Source organism: Oryx dammah, unplaced genomic scaffold, assembly GCF_014754425.2.
Source record: "Oryx dammah isolate SB20612 unplaced genomic scaffold, SCBI_Odam_1.1 HiC_scaffold_10, whole genome shotgun sequence".
Taxonomy (NCBI): Eukaryota; Metazoa; Chordata; class Mammalia; order Artiodactyla; family Bovidae; genus Oryx; species Oryx dammah.
Genome location: NW_024070194.1, coordinates 75573749 through 75590198, shown reverse-complemented (window position 1 = coordinate 75590198; position 16450 = coordinate 75573749). Strand labels below are relative to the sequence as shown.

Genomic DNA, 16450 nt, shown 5'->3' with positions numbered 1-16450 from the left:
AACCAAACACAGGACAACACAAATGCTCATCAACCGGTAAAGGGATGAACAAATTGTGATATACCAATACAGTGAAATTCTGTTCAGCAATAAAAGGAACAAATTCCTCTTATTATTATTATTTATTATTATTCCTTTATACAGCCAACAATTTGGAGGAATCTCAAAAGCATGAAACTAAATGAAAGAAGCCACTCACAAAAGGCTACCTAATGTATGATTCTATTTATACCAAATCCTAGAAAAGGCCAAACTGGGATTAAAAGGAGAGATAGTAATTGCCAGGGGTAATTGCCACTGAGAGGAGGGGAATCCACTGTAGATAGACATTATGAGAAAACTTCATGGGCAATGAAGATGTTTTATGTCAAGACTGTATTGGTAGTTACATTGGTAGCTACTTTTGTCAAAACTCATCAAACTGTACACTTAAAAAATTGGTGAGTTTTGTTGTATGCAAATTACAATGAAACTGACAAAAATGTGTACCTATCATTTAGTATAAACTGATCACCCCATATACTAACCTTCCCCTTATAATGTACATGGTCATTTGTTGTTGATTTTCTGAGCTGAATCACTTTATACAACTAGAAATCATTATATCCAATCAGTAGCTAGAGATCTTTTTAAAATCCTGTTATTCTCCTATTCAGAAACCTACAATGTCCTGTCACCCTTGAGAATAAAATCTGAAGTCTCACTTTCCAAGATTTACAGGGACCTGCATGGCCCAGGCTCTCCCCCTCTCTTCTCACTGTGCACCACACAACCACAGGACCTCCTTGCCCCTCCCAGGCACAGGAGGAACAGTCGCACCTGCAGGCTTTTGCATTTTGAAATGCTGAGCTTAGTGAGGAAAAGACCCTGATGCTGGGAGGGCTGGGGGCAGGAGAAGGGGACGACAGAGGATGAGATGGCTGGATGGCATCACCAACTCGATGCACATGAGTCTGAGTGAACTCTGGGAGTTGATGATGGACAGGGAGGCCTGGCGTGCTGCGATTCATGGGGTCACAAAGAGTCGGACACGACTGAGCGAATGAACTGAACTGAACTGATAGCAAGGGAAGAATCAACAAATAAAGACTGCATACATGTGTGTATAGAAACATGTGCATGTACCATTTGTATGCATGTATAAATAGCTGATATCCCATGTGATAAGTACTAGAAAGAAGAATAAAATGGGGTGTGGTACTTTCCCTTCAAATTCAAGACTCTGTTCCCCAACTTCTCTACATGGTTTTCTCCCCTATTTCACTTATGAGACATCTGAGCAGGTGAAGTTGCTCAGTCATGTCCAACTCTTTGCAACCCCATGGACTGTAGCCTATCAGGTTCCTCAGTCCATGGAATTTTCCAGGCGAGAGTACTGGACTGGGTTGCCATTTCCTTCTCCAGGGGATCTTCCCAACCCAGAGACTGAACCCAGGTCTCCAACACTGCTTTACCGTCTGAGCCACCAGGGAAGCCCATGCAAATCTGGGTAGGTACGTCCCTATAAATCTGGCTTAGCATTTCCCTAACATGACCCAACAATTTTTTCTCTGATTTTTCTTTATGGCACTTTTTACTTCTTGATGTTATACATAATTATCTAATTCTCCCCATAGAATGGAAGCCCCATAAATACAATAGTTTGTCTTTTTAGGTATTTTATCCCAATGTCGAAAGTGATACACAGTAGGTACTCAATAAATATTTGCAGAATGAAAAGGAGTTAATTACAAACATAAATAAATAGAATAACTGATCACTGTGAACTATAATCCCTTAAGGAAGCTGATACTTACTCATTTTTGCAGGTTACTCTATAGAGAAATGCCACAAAAAAATGTCATAGAGTGTTAAGAATCCAACCTTTTCACAGTTGAAACAAGAGAAGTGAAATAACTTCAGGAAATAGAATTTCACCTCCTAAAAGATACCATTTAAAAGCAAAATATTTTTCAAACTTACTTCTAACTTTCAAAGGAGACAAAGCTATAAAAAGCAAGATCCCTCTGACTGCTTAACCCAGCAGAGAGAGCACGAGAAGGCCAAGAGGCAAGTCAGGAGCTACACCCCACCATGACATGGAAACCCTTTCTGAGTAATGAAATTTGGAAACACCGAGCCAAGGCAAAGATCTGCAAAGCATTACTCTTTCACTATAAACCACAACCTGTATTACCCATTTAATGTCCTTTGCTGAAAGCATAAAATAAGAACTGTTTGCAAGACTATGGGGTACACTCTACCTCTGGGGATCTATTATAAGACCTCTATTAACAGTTCTCACAGATGCAAACAATTTAGTTTTCAAATGCTGTACAAAAACTAGACTGGAACATTATAAAATAATTTTTATATAAAATGATTTATGTTTGTCCAATTTCCAATCTTCCTTTAAGGAGAAGTTAGACATTTACAGGAAATTACTAATATGTTAGTATTCATACCCTGTAATCCAAGGGCAAATCCAACAGCAGAATGAAACTATGTGATAATACACTGTCTTATTCAAAATTAAGTTATGCTAAGACATCAAAATCATTTTTATTATGACCTTCATTAGTAAACAGGTAGCATTATTAGTCTAATGCTGATGAGAAAGAGAAAAAAGATAAAACAGCTTTTTAAACAAACTATTTATTGAATCTTTTTTTAATCGAATAGTAAAAACAGGATGTCTACTGTGTTGTTACAGTGTTTTTCAAACACTAGTAAAATCTGTACAATAAGCCTACCCTACCTGACACTATCCTAAAAATTACAAATTCCTTGGTATTTCATCATCAGTTCTCATTATTTACAGAATGAATGGAAACCAATGAAAAATGTATTACAAAAAAATCATTTGGGGATATTTTTATTAAGCAGCCAATTAAGCTCAAATTTTCAAGGCTGATTGTTGAAAGATTTCCAGTTTGGATTCCTCTGTGGTGGTGTAGGCTAAGATTCATTCATTCATCCAACAAATATTTATTGTTCCTTTATGTGCCAGGCAAATCTTGCTGTAAAGAATCAGCTCTGTTATATAGTTCAGGCTTTGCAGGCCACACAGACAACTCTACGACTACTCAACTCTGCCTCTAGAGCATGAAAAGCAGCCAGAGAAAATATACAAATGAATGAACTTGGCTGTGTTCCAGTAAAACTTCATTATAAACACTGAAATTTGAATTTCATATAATTTTCTGGTGTCAGGAAATATTATTCTTCTTCTGACTTCATTTCAACCATTAAAAAAAAAAAAACCATTCTCAGTTTTCAGACCATTCAAAAACAGGCAACAGTCCAGATTTGGCTTTCAGGTCATGGTTTACTAATCCTTGCCCTAACCCACGGTGATATGGCAGTGAGCATAACAGAAAAATATCCTTGTCCAGATGGAACCTCATTCTAGCTGAGACAGACAAAAGAAACTAAATAAATTAGATGGCATATGAGCAGTAAACACAATGAAGAAAAACAAAACAGGACAAGAGATAGGAAATACTTGGTGGAGCAATTACAATTTATTTTTCAAGTGTTCATTTTGATGTAATTTCAGACTGACAAACCAGCAATAGCAGTACAGTATCAAGAATATATGAAAAACTCCTATAATTTTCAATAACATTAACCAAAAAAACAAACAAATTATAAAATGTGCAAAGGATTTAAACAGACTTCAAAAGACATTTATATGAAGATATACAAATGGTCGGCAAGCACATAAAAAGATGTTCAACATCATTATTCATAGAGAAAAAGAATGATAGTCACAATGAGGTACCACTTTGTACCCATGAGGATTGTTACAATCACAAAAACAAAAGCTACGGTACATTTACTGTGGGCAGTGTAAAATGGTTCCGCTGTCATGGAAACAGTTTGGTGATTTCACAAAAAGCTAAATACAGAATTGCCATACGACTCGATAACTTGCCAAATACACACTTGTATGGAAATGTTCACAGGAACACTGTTCACTATTCACAGCCAACACCTTTTACAGCAAGAGTGGAAACCAATCAAATGTCCATCAATGGATGAATGAATAAACAAATCATGGTATATACACAAACAGTGTTGAGTAATATTGCAAAAAGATAAATGACATACTGATATGATACATGCCACTATGTGGAAGAACCTTGAAAACATTATGCCAAGTGAAAGGAGATCCAAAAACTCCCACATTGTACGATTCCATTTACATGGACTATCCAGAACAGGTAAATCCAGAGAGTTGATGGAGACTGGTGGTTGCCAAAGGATGGGGAGGAGGGAACACAGAGGAACTGTTTAGGGTACAAAATTCCCTTTGGGGAGACAAAAATATTTCAAAACAAGACAGACGTGGTAGTAGCACAATATTATGAATGTTTTAATGCCACTGAATTATTTACTTTGAAATGACTAATTTTGTGTTCTATGAATTTCACCTCAATTAAACAAAAAAGCAGACACAAAAGGATACATACTGCATGATTCCATTTCAGAAAAGGTTTTACCCTACAGTTCTCCATGAGAGAGCAGACAGATAGAAAACCACAATCACAAAAATCTAACCAATCTAATCACATGGACCACAGCCTTCCTTAACTCAGTGAAACTGTGAGCAGTGCCATGTAGGGCCACCCAAGACAGACGGGTCATGGTGGAGAACTCTGACAAAATGTGGTCCACTGGAGAAGGGAATGGCAAACCACTTCAGTATTCTTGCCTTGAGAACCCCATGAACAGCATGAAAAGGCAAAATGATAAGATAATGAAAGAGGAACTCCCCAGGTCAGTAGGTGCCCAATATGCTACTGGAGATCAGTAAAGAAATAACTCCAGAAAGAATGAAGAGATGGAGCCAAAGCAAAAACACACTCCATTGTGGATGTGACTGGTGATGGAAGCAAGATCCAATGATATAAAGAGCAATATTGCATAGGAACCTGGGATGTTAGGTCCATGAATCAAGGCAAAGTGGAAGTGGTCAAACAGGAGATGGTAAGAGTGAATATTGACATTCTAGGAATCAGTGAACTAAAATGGACTGGAACGCAGATGACCATTTTATTTACTACTGTGGGCAAGAATCCCTTAGAAGAAATGGAGTAGCCATCATAGTCAACAAAAGGTCCAAAATGCAGTACTTGTATGCAATCTCAAAAATGACAGAATGATCTCTGTTAGTTTCCAAAGGCAAACCATTCAATATCATGGTAATCCAAATATATGCCCCAACCAGTAATGCTGAAGAAGCTGAAGCTGAATGGTTCTATGAAGACCTACAAGACCTTTTAGAACTAACACCCAAAAAAGATGTCCTTTTCATTCTAGGGGACTGGAATGCAAAAGCAGGAAGTCAAGAAACACCTGGAGTAACAGGCAAATTTGGCCTTGGAGTACAGAATGAAGCAGGGCAAAGGCTAATAGAGGTTTGCCAAGAGAATGCACTGGTCATAGCAAACACCCTCTTCCAACAACACAAGAGAAGACTCTACACATGGACATCGCCAGACGGTCAACCAGATGGTCATCACCAGATGGTCACCAGATGGTCATCACCAGAAATCAGATTGATTATATTCTTTGCAGCCAAAGATGGAGAAGCTCTATACAGTCAGCAAAAACAAGACCGGGAGCTGACTGTGGCTCAGATCATGAACTCCTTATTACAAAATTCAGATTTAAACTGAAGAAAGTAGGGAAAACCACCAGACCATTCCAATATGACCTAAATCAAATCCCTTAAGATTATGAAGTGGAAGTGAGAAATAGATTTAAGGGATTGCATCTGAAAGACAGAGTGCCTGATAAACTATGGACGGAGGTTCATGACATTGTACAGGAGACAGGGACCAAGACCATCCCCAAGAAAAAGAAATGCAAAAAAGCAAAATGGCTGTCTGAGGAGGCCTTACAAATAGCTGTGAAAAGGAGAGAAGTGAAGCACATAGGAGAAAAGGAAAGATATACCGAACTGAATGCAGAGTTCGAAAGAATAGCAAGGAGAGATAAGAAAGCTTTCCCCAGCGATCAATGCAAAGAAATAGAGGAAAACAACAGAAAGGCAAAGACTAGAGATCTCTTCAAGAAAATCAGAGATACCAAAGGAAATCATGCAAAGATGGGCTCGATAAAGGACAGAAATGGTATGGACCTAACAGAAGCAGAAGCAGAAGAGGTGGCAAGAATATACAGAAGAACTCTACAAAAAAGATCTTCACAATCCAGATAATCATGATGGGGTGATCACTCACCTAGAGCCAGACATCCTGGAATGTGAAGTCAAGTGGGCCTTAGGAAGCATCACTATGAACAAAGTTAGTAGAGGTGATGGAATTCCAGTTGCTGCTAAGTCATGTCCAACTCTGTGTGACCCCATAGAGAGCAGCCCACCAGGCTCCTCTGTCCCTGGAATTCTCCAGGCAAGAATACTGGAGTGGGTTGCCATTTCCTTCTCCCAGGAATTCCAGTTGAGCTATTTCAAATTCTAAAAGATGATGTTGTGAAAGTGCTGCACTCAATATGTCAGCAAATTTGGAAAACTCAGCAGTGGCCACAGGACTGAAAAGGGTCAGTTTTCGTTCCAATCCCAAAGAAAGGCAATGCCAAAGAATGCTCAAACTACAACACAAGTGCACTCATCTCACATGCTAGTAAAGTAATGCTCAAAATTCCCCAAGCCAGGATTCAACAGTACATGAATCGTGAACTTCCAGATGTTCAAGCTGGTTTTAGAAAAGGCAGAGGAACCAGAGATCAAATTGCCAACATCCACTGGATCATCAAAAAAGCAAGAGAGTTCCAGAAAAACATCTATTTCTGCTTTATTGACTATGCCAAAGCCTTTGACTGTGTGGATCACAATCAACTGTGGAAAATTCTGAGAGAGATGGGAATACCAGACCACCTGATCTGCCTCTTGAGAAACCTATATGCAGGTCAGGAAGCAACAGTTAGAACTGGACATGGAACAACAGACTGGTTCCAAATAGGAAAAGGAGTACGTCAAGGTTGTATATTGTCACCCTGCTTATTTAACTTATATGCAGAGTACATCATGAGAAACGCCAGGCTGGAAGAAGCACAAGCTGGAATCAAGATTGCTGAGAGAAATATCAATAACCTCAGATATGCAGATGACACCTCCCTTATGGCAGAAAATGAAGAAGAACTAAAGGCCTCTTGATGACAGTGAAAGAGGAGAGTGAAAAAGTTGGCTTTAAGTTCAACATTCAGAAAACTAAGATCATACCATCCGGTCCCATCACTTCATGGGAAATAGATGGGGAAACAATGGAAACGATGGCAGACTTTATTTTTGGGCTCCAAAATCACTGAAGGTGGTGTTTGCAGCCATGAAATTAAGAAACACTTACTCCTTGGAAGGAAAGTTATGACCAACCTAGATAGCATATTCAAAAGCAGAGACATTACTTTGCCAACAAAGGTCCATCTAGTCAAGGCTATGGTTTTTCCAGTAGTCATGTATGGATGCGAGAGTTGGACTATAAAGAAACATGAGCGCCGAAGAATTGATGTTTTTGAATAGTGGTGTTGGAGAAGACTCTTGAGAGTCTCTTGGACTGCAAGGAGATCCAACCAGTCCATCCTAAAGGAGATTAGTCCTGAATATTCATTGGAAGGACAGGCTGAAGCTGAAACTCCAGTACTTTGGCCACCTCATGTGAAGAGCTGACTCATTGGAAAAGACCCTGATCCTGGGAAGGATTGGGGGCAGGAGGAGAAGGGAACAACAGAGGATGAGATGGCTGGATGGCATCACCAACTTGATGGACGTGGGTTTGGGTGGACTCCGGGAGTTGGTGATGGACAGGGAGGCCTGGCATGCTGCGATTCATGGGGTCGCAAAGAGTCAGACATAACTGAGCGATTGAACTGAACTGACTGGAAGGGGCAGAAGGGGCTTTCTGAAGGGCTGCAAATGTGGTTCTTGACCTGGGTGCTGGTTCCCTCTGAACATTCAAGGAGCTGCTCCTGTACCATAAATATGTATGCTTTTCTATATGTACACTACACTGCAATGTCTTAAAATAAAAGATTGAGAGCAGCTTTTCTAGAAGCAGTCATCACTGTGGGCGGGGCTCCAAGGGCTCTCTCCCTGTTGTTTCTTACAGCTGCATGTGAACCTACAATTATTTCAAGAGTAATTTTTTTGTTTAATTCAGAAAAATGAACATTTCCAGAGTCCTATCCCCAAAGATTCTGACTTAGGTCATGTAAGGTGAAGGCAGAAACTGCTCTTTTTTTTAACAAGCTACCTCAAGTGAATCTGCTCCAGTCAGAGCATGGCCCTCACCTTGAGAAACTCTCACCTGGATGAACTGCTTATATTCACTTTCTCCTCGAACCCCACGTTGAATAGGTTTTTAAAGGTATCTATGAGCAACAGAACAGAGAACGTGGAGAGAAAGAAAGTAAAACTGGATCGTGAGAGGCTACAAGAGCTAACCACTCTGGGAAGCGGGATTCAACCTCTACCGGAAAGAAATGAAATGAATCAGGAAAAGATTAATAAAATGTGATAAAGGATGTACAAAGGCTTCTGGGTAATCATCACAGATGCAACCACAAATATTATGCACAAACTAGTGATTTATCTTAGTGTGCTTTCCATCCAGAAGTAGTGGAATCAAGATTGGAAGCTAACTATCCTTTAGGTTCAGAATTGGGTGCAATATGCTTGCACTTATGGTCACTTCTGGTACATTCTTCACTACGAACACTGAAAATAATATTTTACTTCAGGGACTGAAATAAATGAAGGATTTAGCCAGGTCACAGAGTATTTTTGCCTGCTTCAGCTCCAGCTCAAAGTCTTGGGAGTGATGTATTAATACTTTGGTTCTGGTTCAAACTGCTTCTATGGGAAATTTTTTGAAAAGTCTTTAGCTTGAAGTTCATTTTCAAAGTAATAAGTTAATACCTTAGTCCAATTCCAATTTTAAAAAATCAAAGCAAAGCTCATTCCAGTATTATTGTTGGTAGAAATCCCTATTGTAACAATTTGCAACCTGGAGCAAAAAACTTAGGCCAATTAAACCATCAGTTCATTTCCTCAGGCCTTCCAACAAGACAAAAGTTGGCTTATCTGTCCAGGCCTTATTTTCAGCTGTACCTTGAGCTGAAATATAGTCTTAGTTACACAGCTTCCTATACTGAAAAAGGGGCAGCTGTCACTCTGCTTTGGCAGACTGCAACCCTGAAAGAATACATGTCCCATGTGACCAGATCTCATTTTTCTTTCAAAAGAAATCAGAAATCCAGATTATTATGAGTCTCCCGATTTTAAATGTTTGCAACAAATTCCAGTTTTTAAGAACTAGTCTATGGAACAATCAACATACATCTGTAAACCATCTCTTCTGGACCCTCACTTTGTAAAGGTTAATAAGGCCTCATGCTTCTCCAGATGCAAATTCAAAGTCTTCAGTTTTGCCCACAATAGAGATTTCAGGCAAAGCAGCTCTTTGACACAAATGCCAGTCCCAACAACAAATCATGATTTCATTCCCATGCCTCACTGGATAATGAAAATACTGAATATATGTACTTCTTACTACTTACAAATGATAAACACAGTAGTTGTTGTTCAGTCGCTCAGTCGCATCCAACTCTTTGCGACCCCGTGGACTGCAGCACGCCAGGCTTCCCTGTCCTTCACCATCTCCTAGTTTGTGCTCAAACTCATGTCCATTGAATCTGTGCTGCAGACTAACTACCCTGCATCAAAGCACTTTACTAAGAGCTAGGTTAGAAGTCAGAAATGCCACGTATCTTCTGATTGTGATAATTATAATCTGTAATGCTTTTTTGCATCTCCAAAACGAGACATAAGCTTTCTACCCAGAATCCACAAGATGATGAGATATCATAAAATTTTTCTCAAGACTATCTTGATCACCATCAGTATAGACAACTTCATCTACACCTTTACACAATGGTGAATGGTCATTGCCAAAATCATGAAAGAAAACATGATATTCTCTTTGGAATTAGTAATTTGGAGCAAAGCAAACTAAAAAACTCCAAGCGAAAGTATTAGTCATTCAGTCATGTTTGACTCTATGCAACTCCATGAACTGTAGCCCACCAGGCTCCTCAGTTCATGGAATTCTCCAAGTAAGAATACTGGAGCGAGTTGCTATTCTCTTTTCCACGGGATCTTCCCAACACAGGGATCGAATCCAGGTCTCCTGCATTGCAGGCAGATTCTTTACCATCTGAGCCACCAGGGAAGCCCCATAGAAATCAACAGACATATTTGCAAATTCATTTTCAGGTCACTGAAAATAAAACCCAGAAAAACCTATTTTGCTTAATGTGTTGAAAACAAAGAGAATACTCTGGTAGTGGTGTGCCTGTTCTGAGAATTACTCTCTAAAACAGGGTCATATAAGAATATGTTCATCTAAATACCAGCCATAAACAATTAAGACATGATTTACTGAGATACATGCCATTGTTTATATTTAGGGTTTTGGCCAATTAATACTAAATACATTAATAAAGACTGGAAAGTTTAAGAATTAATGAACTCTAACCATTACGTTTCAGCAGAGTTAGTCAGGAAAGCATTTTTACTAGCCCCAAACGAAGTATCTTTCATTCATTAATACAGAACCACAGGGCATACTTAGACATCAGAGGCTCAATTATCTAAAAAGAGTTCCTAGGGAAACAAAAAAACTTTCCATTTTCATTCTGTAACTGTTCCTTTACAACAGAAAGTATTCTTTCCTTTTTGGCATTCTCTCTTTTCTCTCTACCTCAGGACATATTTACAGATGCACTGGCTGCTTTACAGACATGCTAAAAGTTCGTGCTGTGGTTGATCAAAGTTGGAATGCCTGAGGAAATTACTCAACTGAGACAGCCCGGAATTGTATCTAGCCAAAGAGTTACAGTGTTCCACTTTTAACATGTGTTAAAGTAATATTTTAGCCATCTTGGATGTAAGTTAAGAGAACATTTGTTTGCATCACACTCTGTGAACAGTTAAGTCAAATATACTATGCTGAATACCCAGTTTGAGTATCTGTGACAGTTCATTTTTTTAACTGCTCAATTACACACACAAAAAAAAACACATACTTTATATTTCTTTAAAAAACTCACAACAGCCTATGTATTAGGAACTAAGACTTTTAAATGATCTTCTTGAAGCATCTAAGCTCTTCTAGGAAAGTCAGAATAAATGCATCAAATACTTCTTTTGTTCATTTGAGCATTTGTTGACCCGGCACACAATATTCTGCCAAAAATAGAACCAGGGTTTTTCTCTAATTTATTATTAAAAGTATCTTAATAAAAAAGCACTGCCCATCTGTATTCACCTTCTTTCCATTATTAATCTGCCTAATTTGCAAATAAACAGATAACATAATTAAGCAGAAAAATGACATCACAGTGGTTTATTTTCATGGGTTTTTTTATTGCAAGCCACCAAATTCTGGTACAAAGAGTTACTTGTCAAACATAACACAAATCTCTAAAAAATATTGGCTTCAACAGACCTGCACATCTGAAATAGTTTTAAACTTTGTTTTAGTTGGAGTCTTTATGATGTCTAGGAAGAGGTTAGTACACTCGGTACCTGAAATTGTCCTTTCCACTTGAGCTACAATAGAAAAGACAAATGGAGCTGTTTCTCTGGTAAAGCCAACTTTGGCATCTCCTTATACTTCCCTATAACCTAAACAACAATACCTTTTAACCATGTTGATGATAATGTGAAAATATCGCTCAAAAAGAACCTAACAGACCACAAAATTATAATAATGTAAACCATCCTTCTGTCAAATGTGAAGTGAGGACATGGCAGACTGGAGGGGCGAGGAAGTGCCACTAACTTGTAAGTAGGAACAGATAACTATGCTTTTAATTTAAAAGATGTCCAGCCCACTAGGAAACGTTAACATCTGCACGCACTTCCAAAAGAGGAAAACAAAAATAAGTTCCCCACTCGGAATTTTCTGAGAAGCCTAGTAAGTGCAGTAGTGTTGATACCCAGCATTATATGCATGTCATAAACTATCGGGAAATGTGATTACCATGCAGGATGCTGGACCCTGAGCGGGAATGACTGCCAGTAAAAACTCCCTGGCAGTCGGAATGGCCAAAGCACTGCTCTCAACTGGGATGCCTAGGACTCAATTTTAAGCTATCTGCTGTGCTACAGTGAGGTACAACCCTTCATTAGTCTAACAGTTAAAGTCTGCCATACATATAAAAATTAGATGGCAGCTATATACCGAGAATGAATGGGAGGAAAAAAGAGAAGTTAGGCATTGTTCTGCTTTGTAGCAGGGTTTAGGACGTGATCTTGATGAGACTCCTAAAAATGATATAACAAATTTCTTTCTCATGCCTTTCCAGATTCTGAATAAAGTCTCTTTGAGAGATAGATTAAAAACTTAAAATCAAAGGCAGTCTTTCAGACTGACCTTCATGATTATCAGCCTGTGTCTTTGCTGAACACAGAAAAACCTTCTTAAGCCTAGCCCTTCACTACCAAAAGCAAAAAACAATAGGTGTTAAATAATAAAATTGATGTCCCCAAATGATACAGATCCAAACACACACACATACCACACACGCACATCACACACACATACAAAATGATTCAATAATCACAGTACTATAAATGCAAGGGCCCATGAATCTAATATCTCTATTAATTTAAAGGAAGATATTTTATACTCAACCCAGAAGTCTAAATTGCTGCTCATAACCAAAACACAAATTATCACCAATTCCATCATATTACCAAATGTAGCTTTTAGTAGTTCAAAACTGAATTCTAAAATGTAGTATATTCTTAGAGAGTAATAACTCCCAGAGGAAAACAGGGACTTATATATAAAGCTACAAGCTCCTTGACAGTGAAGTCGCTCAGTCGTGTCCGACTCTTTGCGACCCCATAGACTGTAGCCTACCAGGCTCCTCTGTCCAGGGGATTTTCCAGGCAATAGTACTGGATTGGGTTGCCATTTCCTTCTCCAGGGGAGCTTCCCAACCCAGGGCTCGAACCTGACTCTCCTGCATTGTAGACAGACGCTTTACTGTCTGAGCCACCAGGGAAGTCCACAAGCTCCTTAGACACTGCTAAGTCTGGTCTTGGACCATATTTTCTACATTTAGTCAAGATGAATTCATGTGATAAGGTGCACACAGCTCATCAAGAAACAGCTAGAAAAAGGTGAAACTTTTTTCATGTTCCCATCAGTAAAAAGCTCTGTAACACAACAAGCACTGTACTTAAAAGTTTTGACTCAGTCGAAAACTAATACACAGTTTTGATGCTGTATAAAAATTAACCTGGAATGTAATCATTGATTCAGTTTTCTTTTTATTCTGAAAAAATTAAAAGAAGAAAAAAAATCACTGCTTTTCCTTAATTAAGCAGATACTTTGTGCTAAAGAGCACATTTAATGTCTAGGGTCTTAGAAAAAGAACAGATGCACCTAATGTGTAAACACAAACAGTAAGTTACAAGTTGCCCCTTATTACTAAAGGCAAGAATCAGCATCAATACTCAAAAAAAGTGTTTTAGAAAGAGTGTAACTTACTTTTACTGTCCCAGGCTAACTGGGCTGTGTCTGGTGCTTCTTTGTCTGCACTTGGCCACCCACAGCCTGTCTTCTAATTAAATCAATGCTCTAGCAGCAGAACAAGCAAACAAGTTGCCTCCCATCTGTGTACAGCTCTTCAGGACACATATGCCTTGGTCAGAAGGTGGAAATTCTTGGGAGAGGTGATTTTCTCTGCCTCTTCACAAGAAGAACATGGACACTTGGCTGGATGCAACTCCATGAAGTGTAACTGTGTGTGTACACCTCAAAAAATAAAACAAAAAATGCAGAGAAACATAAAGACTCTATAAGCAGATGGAATACACAGAAATACTGAAGCACCCCTGGAAATACTGCTAAACAGACAGCAAAGTAGAGTCTTTGACGAAATAATCAATGATAACCAAGTTGAAAAAAAATAAAGGTACAAAGAGCATCTGAAGTCAAAATCCAAATTTCATGCAATGAAAACATTTGAAGTACTACAAAGCAGCAAAGGCAAAACTCCTTGCTTCACACACATAAAAACAGGACCTCCCCCACTCCTCATTACAGACAATAAAATATATGGCCAATGAAAGAGAAAAATGAGACTTTCGGGAGTTGTGGGTCTAAAATTGGAATCCTCAGTCACACAGTTGAGGGCATTTGTTGTATCTGTGAGCTAGATGCATGGAGCTATCTGTCCAGCGTGTTCAGCCCCGTAGGGGAGTGAGGGGGAGCAGGAAGCAAGGAACTACTGAAATCTTCAGCTCCCTTCTGCTTATGAAAAGATCATTTCTTCAAAACAAAAAATGTGCAGAAGAACAGAGATGCTCACTTATTTTAAATAATGGTTGACCTCAAAAATAAACATTAATGACAGTAAAGCAGCTATGTTTTTGCAACAAAGACTAAAGAGCAGGTGTGGTTAGGCTTCTAACCATAAAGAAACCCTAAAAGTGAATTTGCTACAGGCTTGGTGAGAGAAAGGGGGTTATATCAGACCTTCCCAGTATCCCCTCCCATCCAAGATATGCCCGTGCGCCAGCAGCAAGCCACACCATCTTCATGACCACGAAGCAGCCCAAAGACTCATAGGCCTTTGGGGCTCTCTCTCCCTTTGAAGCACACACACAATTCCAGCTAGAAGAATAAGGCCAAAGGAAGGACATATGGTCTAATCCTATAGCTGCACAGAGCCCTGGGCTGTGGTCCACCAACCACATGGAGGACATTCTGGAGATCCTTGCTTTTTAGACATGCATGCAGAGCTGGCTCTACGGCTCAGGATGTAGAGGTCAGATAAATGCATAAAGCATTATATATATTCATATAAATGTACAATAATGCAAATATCTCCTTTTTTCCCCTCACACCCCAAACTACCAGCCGTCTGGATAAGAAGTTACTTCTATAAAGGATTTACCAAGATTTACAAGCAAGTACTACACTGGATTATATAGAGATCCAAAGACAACGGTCCATTTTTAGCAGACAGCTGTGTGCAATATAATCTGCTCTTTAAATGCTAAAGGATCTGGACAATCAACAAGCTTCAACCATGAAGTATCATCTCCTCTGACCATATGAAGACACAAAGAAAGAGTCAACACAACAAAAGATGGCAAGGTCCACTTAGAATAATCTAAGTTCAGCAAAACATTTTAACATGGAGGCCTGTACAATTTACCTTTCACCACAGGAAATTCAAAGGCTATACTTATCACTAGTGTTAATACTTAGTACTCTGCTTACCAAAATAATCAGTTTTCAAAACAAATTAACCAAAATCTCTCAAAGGATACACCCAGCCAGCCAGATTCATTAGTTGCCTCACAAGACTACAAGTAACCTCTCATCAGTTTGTCAGTCATATTTCACCTATTATTCCTTATCAGAACTTTTTAAACCTCATCTTAATACTTCCAAAAGAAATTTTTTGATGTGCAAAGAGCGCTTCAGTAAGCATTTTATGAGCTCATTTTCTATCAGAATCTATGAAACACTCTTTACTTAAGAAGAAGCATCATGACTCACCCAGATCTAAATCCAATTTTCTCACAGAAAAAATTCATATCAGAAGCTGTACATGTGAAATGTACAAATTATGTACAAACTATGGTCTAAAATTTAAAATCCACTGTCACTACCCAAACCAAAACTATTTCAAAAGCAGGCAGGAAAGCAACTATCTTCCAAATGCACAGCCCAGACATGACGATCAAGTTGCTGCACAAATTTATCTTCTCTGCTGGGAGGGAAATCAGAAGTGCACTACCCAATGGATAGGAGTCCCTTTCCCATCAGGTACAAAAAGAATCTCTAAAAAACAATGAATAATGAAACAATGGGACCAAATCACTTCAACAATAAATTTTTAAAATATGATCTATAAAACTGACCTTTCCATTTTCTTCACCACATTGTGAAGACAAGCAAAATGCACACTGGCATCCCCATCTCATCTTCACCCTCACACTACAGAACACCTCTCACACAAGTGGCCACCTTCCCTCCCAAAGCCCAGAAGGGAGAAGCTAGTCAGTTTCATAGGCAGGAACTTACACACTCACCATCCCAGCCCTCTGGGGCTTTGCAGTTGTCTGTCTTGGTGGGTGAGAAAAATGAAACCACACAAGGGAATAAGATTCCAAGAAAAGGTCAAAAATGATTTGTTGAGGTGGCCTGTATAAATGATAGAGGTCACCAAAACCCGACTTTTTTTTATTATAAATTTCATTTGACATTCTCCCTTTCCCCTTTGTGGCATCAGGTTGAGGTCAATGTACTTTTCACTATTTGGGTAAGTGCAAATGTTCATATTTTTCAAAATACGAGGCAAGATATCCCTTCTGGCCAATAAGGACCATTAAACCCATTAAACCATTTCAATCCACAGTTA

At 38.9% G+C, this 16450-nt stretch overlaps 1 protein-coding gene across 3 annotated transcripts in view; it reads right to left on the bottom strand.

Moving 5' to 3' along the window:
* Positions 1–16450, bottom strand: part of TASP1 (taspase 1) — a 267226-nt gene that overhangs the window by 228421 nt on the left and 22355 nt on the right. The window contains exon 5 of one of the 3 annotated variants that reach the window (XM_040248290.1): positions 13564–13830. The exons of the other annotated variants lie outside the window; for them this stretch is intronic. The gene's annotated coding sequence lies outside the window, so the exon portion shown is untranslated. The remainder of the gene's footprint in view (positions 1–13563; positions 13831–16450) is intronic. 3 annotated transcript variants of the gene reach the window in all.